The sequence below is a fragment of the Lissotriton helveticus genome, chromosome 3_1 (assembly GCF_964261635.1).
Source record: "Lissotriton helveticus chromosome 3_1, aLisHel1.1, whole genome shotgun sequence".
Lineage (NCBI taxonomy): Eukaryota > Metazoa > Chordata > Amphibia > Caudata > Salamandridae > Lissotriton > Lissotriton helveticus.
The window spans coordinates 1,921,228,879-1,921,251,486 of NC_136061.1; positions in this window are offsets into that span (position 1 = coordinate 1,921,228,879).

Genomic DNA, 22,608 nt, shown 5'->3' on the forward strand with positions numbered 1-22,608 from the left:
GTTTTTGTGTAAGTTGCGCGAGGTATGGTCTCCAAGACAGTGAGGTAGTACGTTGATGGTGTGAATTTACATTTATTGTTGGAGAGAGTTATTTTTTCTGCTGTGAGGTTTCCAGTAAATATGCAGCCCTTGAGGCGAGAGTTATTGTACAATTCGGTAAGCTGCAGTTATGATACTTGCAGAGAGGCTGGAGTTACTGCACATTTTCCGACGGGGCAGGGTAATGTTTACGCGGTGAGGTGGCGTCTATTGTAGATAGTGTAGGGTAGGAGTTGTATATGCTTTTCATGCTATGAGCGAACCGTTATTCTGTGGCGTGAAATGCTTCATTAATAGTGTAAGGTATACGGTTGCTATCATGTCATAAAAGTGTGGTTGCAGTTTAGAAGGTAGGAAAGGGTCGTTGCGGAGACTATGGGGTGGTGCCTAATTTGTTGTGAGATTGCAGTTCTGTTAACGATTGGGAGAGTCTATTTTATTGTATGGCTGTAAGGTTGCATTTTATTGTGGAGATTGTGAGGTTACAGATATCGTATAGTTTGTGATGCTGAGGTCATTTTATATATGGTACTTTGCAATAATTATAAATGCTGTGAGGTTGCAGATACACTCAAGTCGTTGGATTGGTCATTACTATATATATAGGTTGAGAGGTTGATATTCTTATGAAGGCTTTGAAGTTGCAGTTAATTCATAACTTTCGAGATTGAAGTGTATTTTTATAGGTTGCAATGTTAAAGTTTTTTTCATAGGTTATGAAGTTTCAGCTATTTAACAAAATGTTAAATAGAAGGTTGCAGTTACTGTACATAGTGTGAGTTTACAGCTCTCATATAAAGAGAATGGTTTTAGTTATCGTACAGGCTGTGATACAATAGTTACTGTAGAATGTCTTTTATTATCAGATAGTCTGTGGGGTTGCATTTAGTCATTAGGATATGAGGTTTCTGGAATTCTATAAGGCTGAGAGGTTGCACCTACAGTACAGCTTCTGAAGTTCCAGTTGACAGTAAGAGCTATGAGGTCTCAGTTCGGGTTGTAGGTTGTGAGTTTGCGGTTATTGTATAGACTTTATAGATAGCTGGCTGTGTTCATTATGAGGCTGTTGTTTTTTAAATAATTTCGAGTTGTTGTTTCTGTATAGATTGTGAGGTTGTATTGTATACATTTTGCAGTCTCAGTACCATATAAACTGTGAGGTTGGAGTGATGTTGGGTGTGAGGCGCAGTAGTTGTCTAGGTTTGAGACTGTAGTTTATTATTCATTTGTAAGGTCCTGTATTATTGTGTATGATGTTGAGTTACTGTTATTATATTGTTCGTTCGATTAGAGGTATTAGGCAGGTTGTGAGGCTGAAGCTCTAAAGGTCTCATGATTTAGCTGTTTCTTAGGTACTTTGGGAAGCTGCTGTTAAAGTTTATGTTTTAAGGTTATAGGATATTGTTTTGGTTGTCAGGCTGCAGCTTATTGTATATATTATTTATTGATTAAGTATTTGTGTTAAGCAGAAAAAGAGGCAAATGGCATTTGAGTGCAGCACAGTATGGTAATCTGTGGAGTGGAAGTACAAAACAGTGAGAAGACTTGACAAGAGCATCTTCAAGTAGATGGAGAGGATACATTCCAAAGGAGTGCAAGAGTGGAATGTATGATGGAATTCCGCATGCGTTTTTCATGCATGCCTTCCGTCATTAGAACGAATACGTCTTTAGCACGCATTTGTTCTGCACGCAAGTCATTTTAACGACTTGCCTTGGGGGGCGGTGGATGTTGGAATGCACAACAGTAAGGAAAGTGTTGGACTTTAATTCCAACACCACTCCACCATTGCGCCCCCCCAAAGCAAGTTGTTGTAACGACGTGCGGGCAGAAGAATTGCGTGCTAAAGACACACTCGTTCTGTTGCCAGGGATGTGAAGGCACAGTGTGATTTCGGCTTCGTCCTAAAGGACCTTTCTGCAAAAGTGCATGTAATTGTAATTACTGCCAATGCAGGACTGAACAATGTCACATAGCTCCTGCTTGACCCACGAAGAAACATGTGAGATGTCCCTGGAAATAGTGCACAGGGAGGAGTAGGGGGTGGAGAACACACTAGCAAGGAATTGAGGAACCAGGCAGATCTATAGTGCACTTCTTTAAGACATTAGGGATGTCATTATAAGTGCACTGTTTTTTGGGGTGGTGATATCGCGCCCAGTAAATACTGATACTGTCAGGTTTTTAGTATTTAGAGATTAACATTTACCATGAAGAACAAGACTTCCTGGATGGGAACATCACACAGGCAGTGACTGTTCTCTGCAGCTAAAATTATTTTTGGGGACAACACTGACATTGTCAGTGATGGGGTGTGTAACACCCTCTAAAATGGTCAGGCTTGCACGTTTACTGTATCATTTCGCGATTCTACCACTATATATTCCAGCCAAATTCTTTCGCACCTTGCACTCCATGGTTGGGGAACGTATTTGGCGCAACGCATGAAATTAAATGGAATGTGGTATTTGTAAAGCGCGAACTGTCGCTCCCAAAGGAGCCTCCTGGCGCTACAAGATAACGAGCTTCGGCAGTGAAGAATTAGGATCTAGATGAGTGCAAAGCAAGATTCATCAGATGTTCCATGAATCCATGTCTTTAGGGCCTTCCTGAACTGCACTTCAGATTCCATTGATCTCAGTTTGCTTGGCATAGAGTTCCAGGCCTTTGACCCTAACACAGTAGTCGACTTCCCTCCCTTAGTTTTGAGTTTGAAACCTGGTACTTTAAGGAGGTTTGAAGAAGAGGATCTGAGTGTCCTTAACATCGTGTATGGTGTAAACCTTGTGGAGAGGTATACTGGCCCCAATCGGCGCATTGCTCTGAAGTTCGTGAGGAGAGGTTTGAATAAGATTCTTTTGTGTAACAGGAGCAAGTGAACAGTTTTCAAAGCTGCTGAGGCTGACGCTCTATGGGGAAGCTTTAAGACCAATCTAGCTGCTGCATGTTGCCACACATGCAGTTTCTTCAGGGTGGATTTATTAATCCCTACCAGGAGGCTATTACAGTAATCTAGGTGTAAGAGAATTAAAGCCACTGCAGCTGTTTTCCTGGCAGCAAGTGGGAGCAGATCAAAGAATTTTCTTAGAGTCCTTATTAGGCCAAAACATGTACTCGCCACCTTAAGTGCGTGGGGTTTGAAAGAGAGGCTGGAATCAAACCAAACCCCCAGATTTTTTGCTACTTTCACCGTAGATGGAGGGGCTGCTGCTTCTATCAGCCACCAATCCTTAGGTTGAAAGGGATTATTTTTCCCTATTAGTAGGATTTCATTCTTATCCGTATTACAACCGAGATTATTGTTTTTCATCCATTTAATGACTGCGGTGAGACAGGTTTTAAAATTTTCCTCCGCCTCCATAGAATTTTTTTCAAGAGGCAGGATCAGCTGAGTGTCGTCAGCTTAAGTTGTTGTTTCGATCCCATAAGCCGAAATAAGAGAGATAATTGGGGCCATATATGGGAAACATCCTTTACAACGCAACTTTTACCACGCAGTGCCTTTACGACGCAACTTTTACAACACAAACCATTACAACGCATGGCGCTGGGGGGCGCTCTAGGATAGGGAATAGATTTCATTTACTATCCAACACCTTCCCTACTATCCACGGGGACTGGAGTTGGAATAGTAAATTAAACTATTCACTATCCAGCACCCCAAAGCACTATGCGTTGTAAAGGCATGCGTTGTAAAAACATCATTGTAAAGGCATGCGTGGTAAAAGCATGCGTTGTAATGTCATACATCCCCATATATATATTAAAGAGAAGTAGAGTAAGTGATGCACCCTGTGGGACACCTGTAGATATGGTATGTTCTAAGGAGAGAAAGGTGCCCAGCGAGACAGCTTGTCTCCGGTTCGATAAGAAGGATGTGATCCACGCCAGTGCCATATTGGATATGCCGCAGGATTTCAGTCTGGCTAGTAAGATGTTATGAGCGATGGTATTGAACGCGGCGATAGATCCAAAAGGATCAACACTGCCTTTTTTTTTTTTTTTTTTTTAAACCTTTATTGATATCAAAAGAAGACAAATAGAGGCCCACAACCATGCCGGCCGGCCGCAGTGTACAAAACAGTCAGGAGTCATCAGGCAAATATTACATAATCAATCAACACAAAGCAGAGGCCGTATAATCGCAATAGGGAAAAAGAAATACAGAAACTAAAGGGCTAAAACACAGGAGTAAAGAAGGCTTAATTTTACAATAAGGGGAGAGGACATATGACAGGCACAATTGCAATACGGAGGCATCCGATATCCCGTAATCAACCTCAACATTAAGAAGGGGGCGTGGGGCAAAATATCAGGGGGACAACACAATGCATTCAAGAAATCAGGATATGTGAGATACAGTCAACCCCTGAGCGTTATCCTCGTAACACGCCCGCCACCCGGGACACTACCAAGCCAGAACAGTGGGATCGGAAGACAATGCATGAAAACCCGCCCGTCACAGTACCCTCTGGGACGCAGGAAGGGAAAAAGGGAAGGGGGACTAGGTAGGGAGGGGGGAAGAGGAAGGGAAAGGAAAATGGAGGGAAGAAAAAACAAACAATAAAAGGGAATAGGGAAATATGAAAAAAGAAAGGTAAAAGACACGCCGACACGGCGTCCCACGGTGAGAGGACAGGAGACAAAAGGATTAACGGTCCAAGCGGGGCATGGCAATCGGATGAAAAGACAGCCAAAATGTAGCAGGAGGAGTAACGACGCCATACCCCCACCCGAAACACACCATAGGAGGTCGGGACAGACGCGGCCTCACGAAAAAGATATACAAAAGGGCCATAGAACCAGAAGACAAACAAAAAATAGAACCCAACCCACCCGTCCCACCCTGCACCCCTGTAGAAGGCTACGGCCTACCCTTCAAACAGCGTGCCTGTCGCCCTAAACCAGAACCCGAAATATAGCAAGAAGAAAGAAGAAAAAACGAGACAAAAAGACCACAAAAGCGGAGAAAGAAAACAGGAGGGAGGAGCAGAAGAGCCATAATACAAACGATAGGCCACAGCCCTCCGCCCAACCGGACAAATACAATAAAAAAAATAAAAAAAAACAGACCAGGATGTCACCCCATCACGCGCCACCAAATATTAGGAGAAGGGGACCTCCCACCCCTCTACAATCAGAGACAAGTGTGCAACGAAATCACATACCGGGAATCAAGCAGAAGTCGTACATTTCACCCCCAACCCTTCCGAGCAACAAACCCCACCCACCACATGGCAATGTACAACCACATACTAAATACGAAATCAGCAGATAATTGAGTGGAATGGAGACTAGCATAGCTACGTGGGGAGTAGATAGATCGACAAGTGAGCAATAGTTCAAACTGAAAGTATCGATGCATCAACAATAGAAGCACGAGCCATGAGAAACAGGAGTTCAGTTGCGCCACTGGAGCGGGCGAGGTGGTCCCATTTTTAAACTCAGGCAAAGTCATCGAAGCAGGCACAGGAGGAAGTCCACCCATAAATCCAGGCAACAATGTCGAACAGGGTCGCAGTACAGCATCCGAGTCCCCGGGGTCCGAACCTTGAAAAGCAGGGCGCCCCAAAGTCACCAGCACATTACACGATCTTCGATCAGCGGTGGAGACACTCCGGTCAATCGAGGGGGGTGAGGCAATGGAGGCATCGAAACAAGAGGGCGACAAGAAGAAACGGCCGCCCAAAATGGCGGCGGATCGTGGCGGACCCACCGGGACGCCCAGGGCCAGGGAAGCGTACAGGGATCTGAGGGCTTCCAGGATATCTCCGACTGTCGGCTCACGCCCACCGGATCCGATCCCTACACAATCAGGCAACTCGGGCCCGCCGCCACAAGGTGACTCTCGATCCAGAGGGCCAGCCGCCATTTCGTGATCAGCCCAATCGCCGCCCACGAGGACCCCCGGAAATAACAGTTCTCAAATGTAGGACTTTACAAGCGCCGGGGGTCCCAGCAAGGGCGGCCTCGATGCCAAAAGGATGTCCGCCCAAAACGGGTCTCCGCCCGCACCAGCACCGGTGCCCCAAACAAGCGGAGTCCGGGCCTCGAGGACCAGGGCCGCCGGACAAAGCAGCGGCGGGGGGGGACCCCCTCTCAGAATCAGGTCCCGGGGCTTCTCACCCACGTCTGCCACGCGACCAGCAGGACAGATCCGGGTCAGGATCGCCGGGATCTTCGCACATCGGCTCACAACACTGGTTCTCGCTCTCGGCCAGGGCCGAGAGCCGTCGGATCCCACCGGCCAGTTCCCGGTCCAAGTCTCGCAGAGGCCCCGATCTCTCGGAGGCCGGAACTCCGGAGCCACTGCACCTCAAGACCCCGGGGTCAGATGGTAAGTACAAACAAGCCGTAATGTTTCCAGTTCCCCAAAAGTGTGCCGTCCCGGGACAGGATAAAAGACAGGATAGGCAGTCAGGATGGAGGGCTGCGGGAGCCGAGCTAAAAGGCGACCATCACGGCCGCGAGCTAGGCTCCTCCCCCCAACACTGCCTTCTTGCTGCTGTCTGAAATGATTTTCAGGGTGTCCGATGTTTCCAGTAGAGCAGATTCAGTAGAATGTTTTGGGTGAAAGCCAGATTGACGAAGATGGAAAATCTGAGCTGCTTCAGAAAAGTTGGAAAGTTCCTTATGGACCATTCTACCTGTTATTTTACCTAAAATCGGCAGAAGGGATATAGGCCTATAATTGAAAACATTAGATGGATCTAAATGGTTTTTTTTTTTTAAACGGCTTCACAAAGGCAAATTTCCATTCATCCCGCACTATGCCGGAGGAATTCACAATTTAATTGACCACAGTATTTACTACATCACTGTTACGATGTAGTATCATTGGGGGGGCAGGCATTGAGTGTCCAGCCTGATTTACATGCCAGGATGGCTTCATGTGTCTGGGCTAGGGTAACAGTTTGAAAAACTTGAAGGACCGGCCTATCCTGCCTATGACCTTGCTCATGTTCAATGGTAGATTCAGGTAAGCTTAGGGTTCCAAAATCCTTTTGTATGTTCTTGATCTTAATCTTGATCTCATGACGAAGAGTGGCATTTCGGAATCTACAGCTTCTGATAGGCGAGGGGGGCCCAGAAGCCCTGAACTTCAAGCACTATAAAAAACAAATAAAATGGGTGAGCCATTGGCTGGTGAAAAATCTATTAGCAGACACACCCACAACAGAACTCCCACAACATACAGCGAAAATCACATGTCCTGGCAATCCCACTGCAGGGACTCATTGGGAATACAGGATCGCAGGTAACTATGGACCTGCTGCATTGGTGTGTGAAGACTTAAACATAATAGGTGACCTATTTCAAAAGGGTCAACTAATACCATTCAACACTCATATGGAGCAAGCTGGCATATTTGGAGCCAACTCTTAGAATATACTGCCCTCATATATACATTAAGAACCCACTGGCATATAGTTACCCAAGAGTCGCAAGCACATACATTTGTGCAATACATGCACACCATGGACATGTGACGCAGAGTTATCAGCTGGAAAGCTAATGCCTTGGGTGAACACACATTCATCCCTCTTGACATGCTACATGATAGTTGGGAGAAGAAGATTGCCAGGGCCCTCCATGACAAGGCTTGGAAGAGGATACTAGCCTACTACCACTTAGTAGTGTCCAGGAACTATAGGTTTAAACTAACACAGTTCAATATCTTGCACCACAAAATTGGCTTGGCCCGCATACCATATATCCTGTTTGAAGTACTCCCTTTCTGTTGACTTGTACAGAAAAATAGCAACTTAGCACATAGTTCCTTCAAACTAGACTCACAAATAATGCATACCATCAAAAAGCCTTGGATACCCATCTGCGATGAAATGCTATGTACCGCTCTGACCAGCCACGCCCGTTATTTATATCCCCCACAAGTTTTAAATGATCCAAATACAACTTTGATTGAAATATGCAGAGAATAGGACAAGAAACTAGGATTACTACACTGAATATGCTAAGAATGTACTCCTCCACATTCTGATGTTGACAGTATTATATGTTAATGTTGCCCTCCTTTTCTTAATGAGAGTTTGTCTAAGAACCTCCAAATTCATTGGAATAATCATTCACCAGACCACCATGACAATCAAACCAGAATTTATTTTGTCGCATGAGGTGTAATCCCTGGACATCCCTCCCAATCCTGCCTCTATGTTCTTTTCCCATATTTTCCAAAATTTTGTCCTTTTAATTTTTGCTCTAAGATTGTTTAACTTTCTAAATTTTTCCACAGAAGATCGCCATTCAGATATATTAGGGGGAACTGCAGAAATCCACTTTCCACATAGCTCACGTCTAGCCAGCAAAATTAACATAATAATAATTGTTTTTGCTTATTATTTAAGATAAAAGGGGAACCATTACATTGTAACACACCAAAAATAATAGTAAGAGTGCTTACCTCGATGTTCAGTTCAAAAACTTTTCTAAAGGTCTTACCCACTTCTTTCCAAAATATACCAAGATGGGGACACTGATGGAACATATGAACATCATTAGCTCTTGGTTCCCCGCACTTTGGGTAGTTCTTTACCACCTGCATGTTCATTTTGGTTAACTTTTCTGGCGACCAATATGACCTATGTAAAGTAAAAAGATGTTTTTTTCTGAGAGGCGCAGAAACAATAATTTGCCATAATAAGGTGCAGGATACTTGCCGTAGATGGTGCAAGTCTTGTGCTGGAAAAAGTTATTTTCCATGCAGCTTCTGGTAGGGCAGATTCTTCCCCTCCCATTTGTATGAAGCGCCAGTACCACTTTGAAACTTCTTTTCTGATGGAATCACGATGTATGTCCTTTTCCAACTCGTCCGAATCTTCTGATACTTTGTCTCGGAACTTAGCCCAGCCCGCCAACTGGTAATATTTAAATCTGGAAAGTTTTCCTTCCGTTATTACAAACAAAGAGTCCCAGCTTAACAAAGTTACTGCTTGAAACATTTGCCCCCATTTTACGATTCCTGCCTCCTTTAATAGGCCAGCTAAAGTGTCTTTTAAACATTCAGGGGTTCCTGGTGACGACCAAATAGGTGCGAGACTGCTATAGTATGGAATTTTCCAGATTCTTCTAATTTCATACCACATTTTACAAGCTGTGCCCAATACTTTTAATGTATTTTTTTTTTTATTTGGATGGCGAATTTATATAGTTAGTACTACTTTCCTGCAACAGCTTTCCAGTATGTGGTGTAAAAAGAGTATGCTCTGAAAAGAATTCTAAAGTTCTTAAATTGAAATGCTTTATAATATACAAGCAGATCCGGACTTGCAATACCACCTTGAGTCTTCTTCCTGAGTAACTTTCTCCATACAATCCTTACACCCTTAGAGGCCCATATAAACCCATTCATTTCTCCTTGAATTTTTTTAATCCATTCAGTCTTAAACTCCAGCGCTATCGCAGTGAAGATGAAAGAACATTTGGGCAGTACTGACATTTTTATAATGTTAGATCTCCCCAAAAAAGAAAGAGGCAAGCCACTCCAAGATCTTAACAGCTTCCTTGTTTCCTTAACTTTCAATTCAAAGTTTACTCGAACGATCTCATCAAGATTTTCTAAAATCTCTATCCCCAAATATTTAATTCTATTTTTTGTTACCGTTGTTGGTGCTTGGCAGTTCGATTGCATTATTTCTGTTTTTAAGTGATTAACTTGATACCCAGAGGTCGTTCCAAAGTCGTTCAATAACTTTATAATGATGGGGAGAGATGAGTTTAGATCACTTGTAAACACCATAAGGTCGTCGGCGTATAAGGCCACCTTTTTTACCCAATCCTTAAAATTAAAAGGGATGACGCCTTGAGATCTTCTTATAATGTTGGCCTACAGTTCTGTGTATAAATTAAATACATTGGGAGAGAGGACAACCTTGTCTTGTTCCTCTTTTAATTTGAATTTCCTTTGTTAATTTGCCATTTACAAGTATTTTTGCCACATGGCAGTGTAAATATTAATCACTGCTCTTAAGTAATTATCACCTAACCCATAGTGAAACATTATTCCACGCAGAAATACCAAGTTCACTCGCTCGAACGCCTTTGTGGCATCGAAGGTAAGAACTGCGAGTGGAATACTTTCTTGGGTGGCAATATCAATGGCTCCAATTAACTGATGTGTAAGGTCATGCATTTGCCTCCCCTTAATAAAACCTTTTTGATCATCATGTATTAGTTTATCCATACAACCCCCCAATCTTGTTGCCAGGACCGGAGTATAGATTTTATAGTCAGAGTTTAAAAGGGATATGGGTCTATATGACTCACAATCAACGTGTGTTTTGGGAGAACATGGCGGCCAGCTGAGACGCTCGGCTGCGGGCTCCAATCGAATGAGGCAGTAATTAGGATTAAACTGAGGAAAAGACTCCCGGAGAATCGATAATACAAACCGGGACAAAATATAAAACGCAATACCGCTTGCCAGCAAGTAGAAGGTGAGCGGCTTCCAAGTTTCGACGTTTTCACGTTTTTTGGCTCGGGCGTAGTGCTCGCTCTCTGGTCTGGGCGTTCAAGCGGGACACGCCATACTGGGTTCCACGGCTCCCAAGTCAACAAGGTGTAACAGCGAGAGTTGGAGTCTGGGAGGAGCCGCACTCTGAGCTGAGGATAAACAAGTTTGGAGGCGGCGTATGGACGGAGCCTGCAGCGCATATTCAGTACAGCCGGAAATTTGCAGCCAGAGTCGCGTTTAGAGACCCTTGTGAAGGGGTTTTCTTTAGCAGCATTTTAACAAGTTTTGGTCTGGCAAGAAGTGAGCAACTGTCCGCCTGCATGAAACCGGTAAGAGGGAAGGGGAGGGGAAAAAGAGGGGTGCTGACACCTTTAAACACTCAAGCAGAAAACCCTGAATTCGTAAGTCCTGAACAGCAAGTAGATCCGGTGGTTGATCAGGAAAACCCCCCGAAAAGCGAATCTATTACGAGCTCTTGTTATGTTTTAAGGAATAGGTGTTACGCCGCTGAAATAGCTGAAAAAGCAAGTTTAAATTCATCAAGTGAAGACCGAGCAGTTATTCCAGTTACTGCAGTAATAAAAAATACTAAGAAGTTGGGGGAAAGAAAGAAGCCTCAGACAAAAGGAGGCAGCGCCGCAGTTATTTCATCCAAAGCTAAGGCGACCAAAGAGGATCAGACTAGGCAAGGGGTAATAATTAAAGTGACCCCCCTCCCTCCGTTCTTTTTTTAGAGTTCAAGAGAAATTGCCACGTAATATTCCAACTTCTGAGGAGGAAAGCAGTTTGAGTGGAACAATAAAAATGCAAAATACTGGAGTATCTACAATGGGTAACGGGGTAGTGACGCAAAATCGTTTTCATGCATTAACGGCGGACCCTGATGAGGTGGGGGAAGATTCTCAAGAAATACCTCATGAAAGGTTAGACGTAGAGGGTCGGTTTTGCCAGAATATGCCCCTATGAGAGAAGGGGAAGAACTCAGAGCAAGCTTTGCAGGTCAGGTCAGGAAACTTGTTGGAGACTTTAATAACTGAGATGAGAACCAACTTTGCAAAAATCGGAAAAAAATCAGGAAAAAATCCAAGCAACATGTGAGGCGCTCAAATCCAAGGTTAACTCCTTGATGGATCAAGTGCTAGCTATGGAAAATACGTTGGATCAAATTTGTGAGGAAGTAAAAATATGTCAGGAGGAAATCGGTAAATTAAGAATAAATGAAAAAGAGCTCAAGGAAAAGATTGAAATATTGGAAAATAATTCAAGGCGAAACAACTTGTGAATATTGAATATCCCGGAAGGCTCGGAAGGACAGAATATTAAAAAAATTGTAGTGAAGCTACTGGTTGACTATGTCCCTGGTTTAGACGAGAATACGCTTGAGGAAGACATCCAAAGGGTGCATGGAGATCCTTTCAGGTTAGTTAAAATGAGAAAAAATCCTCGTAAAATATTAATCAATTTTAAATCCTATACCCTGAAAGAAAAGATCCTGAATGATGCCTTGAAAGCAGAAAATTTCTCCAAAGGAGATTGTAACTTTAAAATCAGGTTGGATCTATCAAGAGCTACACAGGACAGACAGTGGGAGCTGGGAAGTTACATGCAAGAACTTAGGTCACTAGGGGCAACAGTCCAAATGAAGTTCCCAGCAACACTTAGGATCATGTGGAAAAATCAAACGTATAATTTCAGGGAATCAAAAGATGTCGTTAAATTTATTGAGCAAAGAAAGACATAAGAGTCAGGAGTCATTTATGGAGTAAACCAATGCCTCATGACGATGGAGCCCGGAATAGGACAATTAGATTTGTCCAATGATAGTTGGGAGGGTTCTCCAAGGGAGGGTGAGGGGTGTAAATGTATTATTTAAGAGCACGGTTATTTTTTCTTTGGTGGGGAGCATAAGGGGAAAAAATCCAAAAAACAATGTCCGATATGCAAAATTTAAGGTTGGTCAAAATCCTGTTAATATAAGTAAGATCACAAAGAAGGGGGAGGGAGAGAAAGTAGGACTAAATGTCTAATCTATTGGGTAGAGATAAAATAAAGATCATATCGTGGAACGTACATGTTCTCAGAGTAAGGAGAAGACGCCAAAAAATTCTGGAATATCTAAAAATAGTAGAAAGTGATGTTATAATATTGCAGGAAACTCACCTTCTAAAATCTGAGTGGCGCGAAGTTATGAAGTACCAAAAGTGGGACGATAGTTATGTCTGTACAAACCAAACTTGTTGTGTTAAGGGAGTGGCTATAATTTAAAAAAATAAAAATACTATTAAAAGTTCTCCGACCGAGCCGGAATCCTGAGTGTTTTCCGACCGAGCCGGACTCCTGCAGTCCGACCGAGTGAGTACGATGCGGACGCATGCTGCCGGACTTGGTACGGTCGGACTCCCATAGAAGTCAATGGGAGCCGGACGTACGACGCATACATGGCCTCCCATTGACTGAATGGGTACGTCTCGCACAAAGGCACCCCTACAGTGGGCACGCTTCGGTGCCATCGCACCTTACATGTCTGTGTTGGTGTCCGAGTCGTAAGGCTGCGGGTGACAGGGGGTACGACGTGGACCCCCAAAGGCAACTTCCCGGACGTTTTGCGAGTCGAAAACTTCGGCTTGCACCGGCTGTCCGACACGTGCATCGTACTGGCTGGGTCGTAAATCGCATCCATTGCAGGGCATGGATTGCTTACGGATGGGACGTACAGAGCGGTTTGGACCCGGAAACGATTCGTTCAGTGAATTTCTTGTTGCTCGCATCGTACTTGCTCGCTCGTACAGCTGTACGAGTCAAGCGGAAAACACGCGTACGGCTCGTCCTTTTTCCGGCCGGATCGCGTTCGTGCCCTTTCAAGCGAGATCGGAATTGGGCCCTTAGTAGAAGGATCTCTGTCTTTGCCTATTTATTATTTCTTTTATATAGCACAAACGTGTCCCAATGGCACAAGAGAGTTTTACAACAAAGAGGTATTTACTAACAGAAAACAGTTGCCATTAATAAACAGTTAAGCATCAAAACATTTAACTTGAGACAACTGTGGTTCATCCATGTGTATTCAAAATAATGTTATCTTGGGGTTGGACTGATTGCACAACTCACTTTGGCTGTGTGCGGAAATGGGTTGGGCACAGGATCTGGCCATGTAATGTGATTCTTCTGTTCCACTGGACTACGTGATTTATTGGGGGGCCACAACATGAAGAAAAATGTTGCCCCGACATTTTAGGACTCAGGGACTGGGTCCCCTTAAAGTGAAATAAAAAACACATAAGGGGCCAAGCTAGGAATACCTTGACCCCCCCAGCCTTGTGCGTGAGTAGTGGGGGAAAGGGTCCCCAGAGGCACCAAAAAGATTATTTGGTCATGCTCTGTAAGAGTGATGGGGCGGAGGTTGGTCCAAAGGCCGTGCTTGGTGAGGGAATGCCTGCATCTGTTTCATGTTAGTTATCACTTACATTAAAGAAGTCATAGAATTACATTGAAAAAAACAAAGGTTAAAGAAGAATTACGCATGAGAAAGGTAATAAGAATTTAACTCAAGTTAAAAAAAACTTAGAAATTCACTGAAAAAGCACTACAGTTATATGTAACTGACATAAGTGTAACTTGCACTGCTGTCATGCTCTTCCTATGACCTCATGTAACACACCACTGATGACACCTGCGATCTATGGCAGTGTACGATATACAATGTCAGTTACATATAACTGATGAATTTCCTTGTTTTTTTAGTGTTTTCTAGTTTTTAAACGGTAGAGCTTTTTCAGTGAATTTATACTGTTTTCTCAACTTAAGGTAAAATCTTGCTACCTTCCATACAACTTAACTCCACTTTAACCTTTGCTATTTTTGTGTGTATATATATATATATATATATATATATATATATATATATATATATATATATATATATATATATATAATCTACTGGCGTTTGCCAATAGATAGTTATAGTTAGGACCTAGTTTCTATAGGAAAAGCGTTTTTTCTTTTCCTAATAACTTTGGCACTGGTTGACGAATCTCGTGAAATTTTCAAAACTATTTGGGCGCTCCGGTCAGCGCTGGGTGCGCGAATCCGGCTGAGCAAATAAAAAAAAGAATTAAGCGTGGGCTCTCGTGATTTGTTGTAATGAAGCCCCCGAAAAAATGTGTTTGGGGGGCCCAATCCCCCCACACTGCCCCGGGGACCGCTACCTCCCCGGGCTTGATTTAAGAGTTGAGGGGATCAGGCAGTGCCCCCACAGTCCGGGGACTGCCACCCCGGGCTTGTATTAATTATTAGCAGCGGGACACGTCTCCCCCACAGTCCCGGGGACCGCCACCCCCCCGGGGTTTTAAAAAAAAAACAATTAATAAACCTATTTGGGGAGGCTAAAGCCCCCCCCCACACGCCCCGGGGACCGCCACCGTCCCCGGGCACTAAGATGCAAATGTGGGGGTCCGTTAGAGCACTTGTTTATTTGTAAAAGGTTTCATGTGTTGCACCTTTTAGAATCTCAGTAATGAACCCCTGCATTTGTTACGGCTCACCTAAGTTCAGCTCTCACAATCAGAGATCGTAAATTGGGAGCTCTGCGATAGGTAATAACTGGCAGTTTCGCAAAAACCTTTAATTTTTCACCATTGTATAATAAGGGAAATGTTTTTTGCATTTCACCCCCTGAAACTCCTTTATCCAGCCACGGTGCGTCCATTGGGGCGTAGGGGGGTAGCCCCACCAGCCACATGGACCCGCATCGTGGCTGCAATCCTTTAACAATAAAACTACTCTGTACAAGTGTGTACATTACAAGTCAGCCGCCGGGACACACCCGGCAATTTCGGAGTGCGCAGGGGGGGCGGCCTGCTGCAGCTTGAGTGACAGTACACTCAGGCTGCAGCAGACAGACCGTAGTGCGCAAGTGCAATTTGGGTTCCAACTTGCCCAAGCATGCGCACTGTAAGTTCCCCAGAGGGACCCAGGGGTACTTCTTAGCCTGCCGTAGCCCGGGTTTACAAGGGGCGACAGGGCGAGCAGCAAATGTGCCCCCATAGCCAATCCTGGCGCTGCATGCAGCGCCAGGATTGGCTGGTCCACCGCGCAGCATCCATCATTGGATGCCGCGCGTGGGGGTGGCACACACTGCCTCAGCCACAACTTAATGGCCAATCACTGCATGGCTTCACACAGTGAAGCCATGCAGTGATTGGCCATTTCACCGGGATGCGTGCGTTTACGCGCTGCTGTGACGTGGAGCTCAGCTCGTGACGACACCACACCTCGTGCGCAGGCAGCAGACTAAGAGACGACCGTGTGTGACTAGTACTGCAGAGAAACTACTAGAGTTTTCCCGCCAAGATGAAGGGACTGGCTTCTGGAGAAAGGCGTGAGTTGAACTTCGTTGCACGTATCCAGCAGTTTGGTATTACAGTAATAAGCTTAGAGCCTGACTCCCAAAGTGAATTACTGTAAATGGGGGGGGGGGGTATTCAGGGTCCTTAGCTGGTTACCAGGAAGAAGAACAAAAGGTGTTTCTGCAACCACAGGGGAAGTGACCTCGTCGCAAAGAGGTGACCGGACCTGATTCGCAGAAGTCACCGGCGGTTTGGGAGTTTGTTTGGATGTTAGTGCAATGCACACAGAGCCCGCAGTGTGCACACAGCCTAGCACTATATAATTCATTTATAAAAAATCCTACATCGGCTAATAACAGCGGACCCGTCTGGCAGACCGGCCAGCCGAATTTACCAACAATGCAACAAAGGGACTCGTCTAGTAGCGGGTCTTACCTTAGTAAGCACCGGTTCCCGCTTCATGAGTCGGCGTCTCCCCATAGATAACCTGGCCCTGTACATTAGGCTCCATGTGAATGTGCGTGTCTTGCTCCTGCGTCAGGTACGTCTTGGTAATTGAAGGCAAATTGTACCAAAAACAGCTAAAGTATATATGATACATATTCAAAAGCGTCATAGAATTGCATCATGGCACAAAGAGTTTCTTAAAAATCGGTTCATTTTACTGTGCTATGCTATGCGGGCAGAAGATTAAGAAAGGAAAAGAGAAAGATACATGCTTTTAATGTCATTATTTATCTAATGGCATTATTTATCTTAATTCTGAAAAAGTGCCAATTTTGCCGAATAACAACAGAATGTGTAGGAGCTTATTATAGTTGCAGTAAGGGCATACTGCAGTAGTCAAGAGGATAAACTTCATTAGCAGTGTCTGCCTAATGTATGGAAATTTTAAAAGCACATTGTAGGACAAAATGTCTACCCGTACGATAAGTATCGTACAGCAACTTAATGCGTTTGAAAGCATGCAATTAGAAGGTTGCATGTTGATAACATCAAATTGTAAGACAATGGTAAGAGGGGGAGTGACAACACTTTAGACTCTAAATCAATAAGTAGTAGCTCTTAGTAACCCCAGCTTACAACATTAGCCCTGCACGCTCACTGCGGGAGGTCAGGCCAGGGCATGGTTGGTGCTGGAGAATAGTGCATGATCACACTGTGCAGGAGAGTATAGCGTAGTAGGAGAGTGAAAACCTGAGTAGTGTGAGAGGAGCCTGCAGGAACACTGCAGGTGAGTGAGTGCGCGCTCACTGAAGGAGGACGAAGCATGTTCCTCCGGGAGGTCAGTGCAGGGATATTCTGAGCAGGTGAGTCCACGCTTTTTGTGGGATGAGTGCACGATAGCACTGTGCGTTTGAGTGCAGCTCTCTGTGAGAGGTGAGATCGTGGATATTGTAGGGGAATGGCCAGTCTGGCACTGAAGAGGGGCGTTTAGTTCTCGACCATAAGAAGTGAGGGCACAGTTTACAAGGGCAGTTATTTAAATGTCAATTTAGAGGTGCACACACTCCCTATCTCAGAGTACCTCATAAGCATCCATAGTCGAGCATGCTATTGATTAATGCCTGGAGCGTATTCCTGCTCGTACCTCCCCACAAAAGAACCGTATTTTTGGGACAAGGCCACGACATATGAAGTAGATCACCTATGTTATCACAATCTCGCCAGCGCAGCGATGCGCACTAGCACTAGGGTATTATTTGTGGAGTTTCGCCAGATGTATATACCAGTCCTACAGTAATTTAAAATGTGCTTCTTTGCCAGAAAAGTGTGGAGTGCCTCGTTTGGTCCCACCTTAGGTGTGAATATTGTTGATCTGTAGGCGCCTCCCCTAACAATGCATTCCATCTATTTGTGTATGGGTATTAGTTTGATAGTGTCTCTACTAGTAGTAACTGGTATAGTTTGGAGATAATCCCTTTTGGTCTTTAGCTTGCCTAATACATTTCTCTAGATGTCAGGTCTCTGGAGACCGCGTCCTTGATAGTTGAGGGCCCTACCCAAAGCCTAAGCTGTGCATAGTGGAACCTTTCTGTGTCTGCAAGGTAAAGTTCTGTTTGCAATTATTACACATCTTGACATTTCCCATTACTATATAGGTCACTCACCATAAGAGAGTCGCCCTTCCTCCAGGCCTCAAAGGGCACAGGACTAAATGCTGGTGTGAAGGACTGGCTGAAATGGATGGGTGTATAAGGGAAGGTATATGTGGTTTATGCTAGTTTATGATTGAGCTCGACCCAGACATGTAGTGTGGTATTTGTTGGGGTGCTCAGTAGATGTTTGGGGGTCTCTGGGCTTTTGATCGACAGATGAGAATCCACAACTATGGACTGCTACAGCTCTGCCCATATGAAGCCATAGTTTTTCAGACTCCAGGGCACTCAAGTCTTCTAGGACCTGGAGTCGTGATACAATGTAATAGATGTGAGTGGGGGTAGGGCCATGCCTCCCTTTTGCTTTGGCCGGCAAGCACCTAGTTTGCTGCTCTCGGTGTCTCCCCCCCCCAATACATATTTCAAGAAAACACTTTTTATCGTTGCAAAGAATGTGCTTGGAATGATAAGTGGGAGGGCTCAGAATAGAAATAAAAGTCTAGATAAGACATTCAAATTGAATGCGTTGATGTTATCCAAGCGAGGCCACTGGGAGTGTACCCCACCTCCTAAGTCTGCTTTGTATTTCCCTCAGCATTGGGAGTATGTTACTTGCGCAGAGGGGTAATGTGGATGTTGTGATTGTCACCAAATATGCAATATGTTTGGTTGCCCATCTTGGATTAGTATTTTCATTCGCTACTTCCACTGTTGAGAGAGTTAAGTTAAGAATTTTGGATTTTGCTTTGTTAACGTTAAAGCTTGCCACCTTTTCGAATTTACCTAGTTGGTGCTGTAGTTGTGGAAGTGAGACCTCCGGGTTGGTACGGGTTAGCCGTACATCTTCAGTAAACAGCATTACTTTGTGATCTCTCGCATAGTGGAGGCCTGTCAGCTCTCTGTCATCTGTAAGGTGTTACATTAGGACACAAAGGAGGAGGGGGAGAAGGGACATCTCTGGCTGGTGCCCCATTGCGTGTGTAATGACGGAGAAGGGCACCACTTCTAACATTATTCTGGATACCAGGGTTTGATAGCCCACTAGTGCTAAGGTTTGAAATCTGGGCCTATTCCCACCCTTTACAATTCTCTTCATAGTAAGAGGCCTAGTTAGCTTTATTTTTCCCTCAGAGTTTTGTATAGAGCAATCAGGCTAAATATTTTCCTGTCACCTACTGGGCTGTTTAACCTTTGACTGCTTACAAGTTAAAAAAACATGAACTTAATTTTATTATTGCATTGCACACGTTTGCAAATTGGCAGTGCGACATAATTGGGCTCATGGAATGTAGTTCTCTCTTCTATCCCTCCCGTCCCATTATTCATTTTCAATCCATGTGTGCAGTATAATATGTGACTGTGTGTCACTGGCGGCCTCATGGGGCAGGACCCACAGCATGTGCTGCACTTGTTCAATGCAGGACCCATTTCAGGCTCTCTACCTAATGCACCCCAACCTTTAGGCCAACGATGAGCTCGGAAAGAGGGGTGACATTGTATTGGTTTTTACAGAGACAATACCTCTTACATTGCTTTAGTTTCAGATTGTATAATTCATATTGTAATTGCAAATGCTTTTATATAGCAGCACTGACTTCCCCTGATGAAAAGTTGCCCATTGATTCTCGGGTCTAGTCAATGCGTGCTACAGTACAAAAAATAGAAAAATCAGTTGTTAGCCTATATATGGAGGTGCGTTGGAAGTGTGGCAGAGCTAGCCTATGTTTGTGGTCCCAGTATTGAAATAGCAGCAGGTGGCAGCGCAGGAGGTTAATGTGCCTGCTGCAAAGAACATTTACCTGATGCAGATCACTAAATGCATATGATGTAAATAGGTCAGTGGTGAGTTTGCTACACTGAAAGAGAGACGTGCTGATTTCATTTACAAAAAGTGAATACTGCTACTTATTTGTTAAATAAAAAAAAATACTGATTGAGGTGCTCAGAAATGCATTGTTATCTCTGTTTTTAAAAGTGTTGTAGTGTTTGTTCTATTTCGAGACTACAGATTTTACTGATCAAATGGCATATTAAGTACATTTTGTTTCACCTTAACATTATCATCTGTGTGGAAAGACATGCGTGATAGTCGCATGCGTTCTAATGGTAAAGGTACGGCGTGGTTCCCAATGCTTTGTGAAGGTTGTTTCCCAACCGCTGTGCAACTTCTTCTACTCTTAGAGCTGAGATTTCCATGAAAGTCTTATAGTCTGAATTCAGCACCTGAGCATAATAGGACGGAATGTATGAAGCTCTGTGGTTATACTGAATAAGCAGCTACCTTGTTATGCCATCTATTAATGTAATAACTGCACTTTCACAATTGCTTTATTAACCTTCCTGCTTTCTCAAATTTGCTTGAAAAGGCATGATTTTTCTTCTTTTTTCCCCAAATTTTCTTGGGAGGGGGTAACCCCCCCAAACCCCCCTTTTGGGGTTCGGCCTCGCTCCCTTCGCTCGCTCGCTACGGTGCTGGATGCTAATCACTTTGCGCCTCACCACTTTCAAAAGTCACCCACCGCCCCTGCCTTTATCATCTTCATTCATGCTTCTCTTCCCTTACAAAGACAGTAGTCCTGCTCCCACTTGTTCTTGTGATGTCCACCCATGGTTGGGGAATGTGATCTAACTGCACAGCCTTCATGCAGCTGGTGGGTGCCCTTTGGCACTTGTTGGTCATTTCTACAAAGAGGCACACTTTCAACTCAAACTAAGCTCTCTCTAAGTGTCCCCTATGCACAAACGATTAAATTGTGGCAATAAGCCACGTAAGGGGAACTGTGGATGCCCCACTTTAACCCTCAGTGCTCTTACTTAGCCTGAAGTATATTTTGCTTACTTAGCATGACTGATTACATTTTCTAAACATTTTATAAACTACCACACTTATTGCCTTAAACAATCATACATTTCAGCATTTAATCGGTGGAAAAGGGTGATTTTTGTGTTTGTATATTATTGGTTGTGATATGATCTGTTGCAAATTTAGCTGTGACTTGGCTTTTGAGTTTAATTAAGATTTTTATAAGAAATATAGTTTTTTTGGTTTATTAACTGGTCTTTTGTTTGGATCATTTGTTTGTTGTACATTATTACACCGAAAGATGGAGGTCAGTTTAGGGAGCCATCAACTAGCATTCAGTATCAATGTGTAATCATGAATCTAGTTGATAAATTGCCAGTGATTTAAAAAAAAAATATATCTTTTTCAAACGTAATATTTGGTTTATTTTTTACGAATCATGTATTATATTTTGTGTTATAGCGCCTGTATATATTGGCTGATAAGCCACTGTGTTGGCAATGATGTTTGGAATGGACGACTTAGCTAACAAATTAGTGTTTTTTATTTGAAGTACTCCATTCCAAGATGGTGAACTTTCTAGTGATTAGAGATATGACATAACAATTATGATATTTAGCAATTTATAATCATAATTGCAGTATGCACAACTGTTTATGACTATAGCTAAATTCACACAGCTGATATTTCAGTTTCTTTTCCTGAAAAGACGAATTTTGCTTGGATCCCTGTTTCACTTGGGACTGATGCTTTTACTAAATCGTGAATCATACTTTCTTTAAATAAAGTGCCATGTGGTTGGTTTAAATTTTGCCTGTATGTGTCCCGCTGCTATTAGCGTTTTGAGTGCGTTGTTAAAGCAGTTGTGAGTGCATATACTGGATTCAAGTATGAGCAGTTTATTAATGGCGAGGTCATTTTGGACATGGCCCTCTATGCAGGGTCACCCCCCAAAACTTTTGCCTTCATCCCTCCTGTATTGCCGAATTTGTTTTTGTTGACCATAGGACTGTGTACTTTACCACTGCTAACCAGTGCTAAAGTGGTTGTGCTCACTCTTTAAAATATGGTAACATTGGTTTGCACACAATTAACACATTTACCTATAAGTCCCTAGTAAAGTGGTAATCCAGGTACCCAGTGCCTGTAAATTAAATGGTGCTAGTGGGCCCGCAGCACTTATTGTGCCATCCACTTAAGTAGCTCATTAAACATGTCTCAGGGCTGCCATTGTAGCCAGTGTGTCCAGTTTTAAACTGACATTTCGGCCTGACAAAATAAAGCTTTTGGCAGGCCTAAACATTCCTTTTTAATACATATAGGTCACCCCTAGGTTAGGCCCTAAACAGCCCACAGGGCAGGATGTGTTGTACATAAAAAGTTGGACACTTACATTCAAGTTTTACATATCCTGGCAATGAAAAACTGTCAAAATCGTTTTTCATTATTGAAAGGCCTACCTCTTCCATAATAATCCTTAGTAAGTGATAACGTTTGCTTGGGAGTAGGTGGAAATGTCATGTTTAGGGTCTGAAGTTTTGTAATTTAAAAACATCTTTAATGGTAAAAAGTCAGATTTTAAGCCACAGTTCTGAAAATGCCACTTTTAGAAAGTTATATGTATAGAAAAGGGAAACTCAATGTACCCTTTTGGGCTTGGGTAGATAGGTGTCAGGTAATAATGCCAACAAGTGATATATTTAAATAGAATTAACAATTACCTCATAGACATCCATCAACAATTAATGAAAAACAAATTACTGTATATATATATATTCAAGGAAAGGAATGAAACCATACAAGCAGTATATTCCTTAGTTTATTAAATTGTATTAAAAGAAATAAAATTGC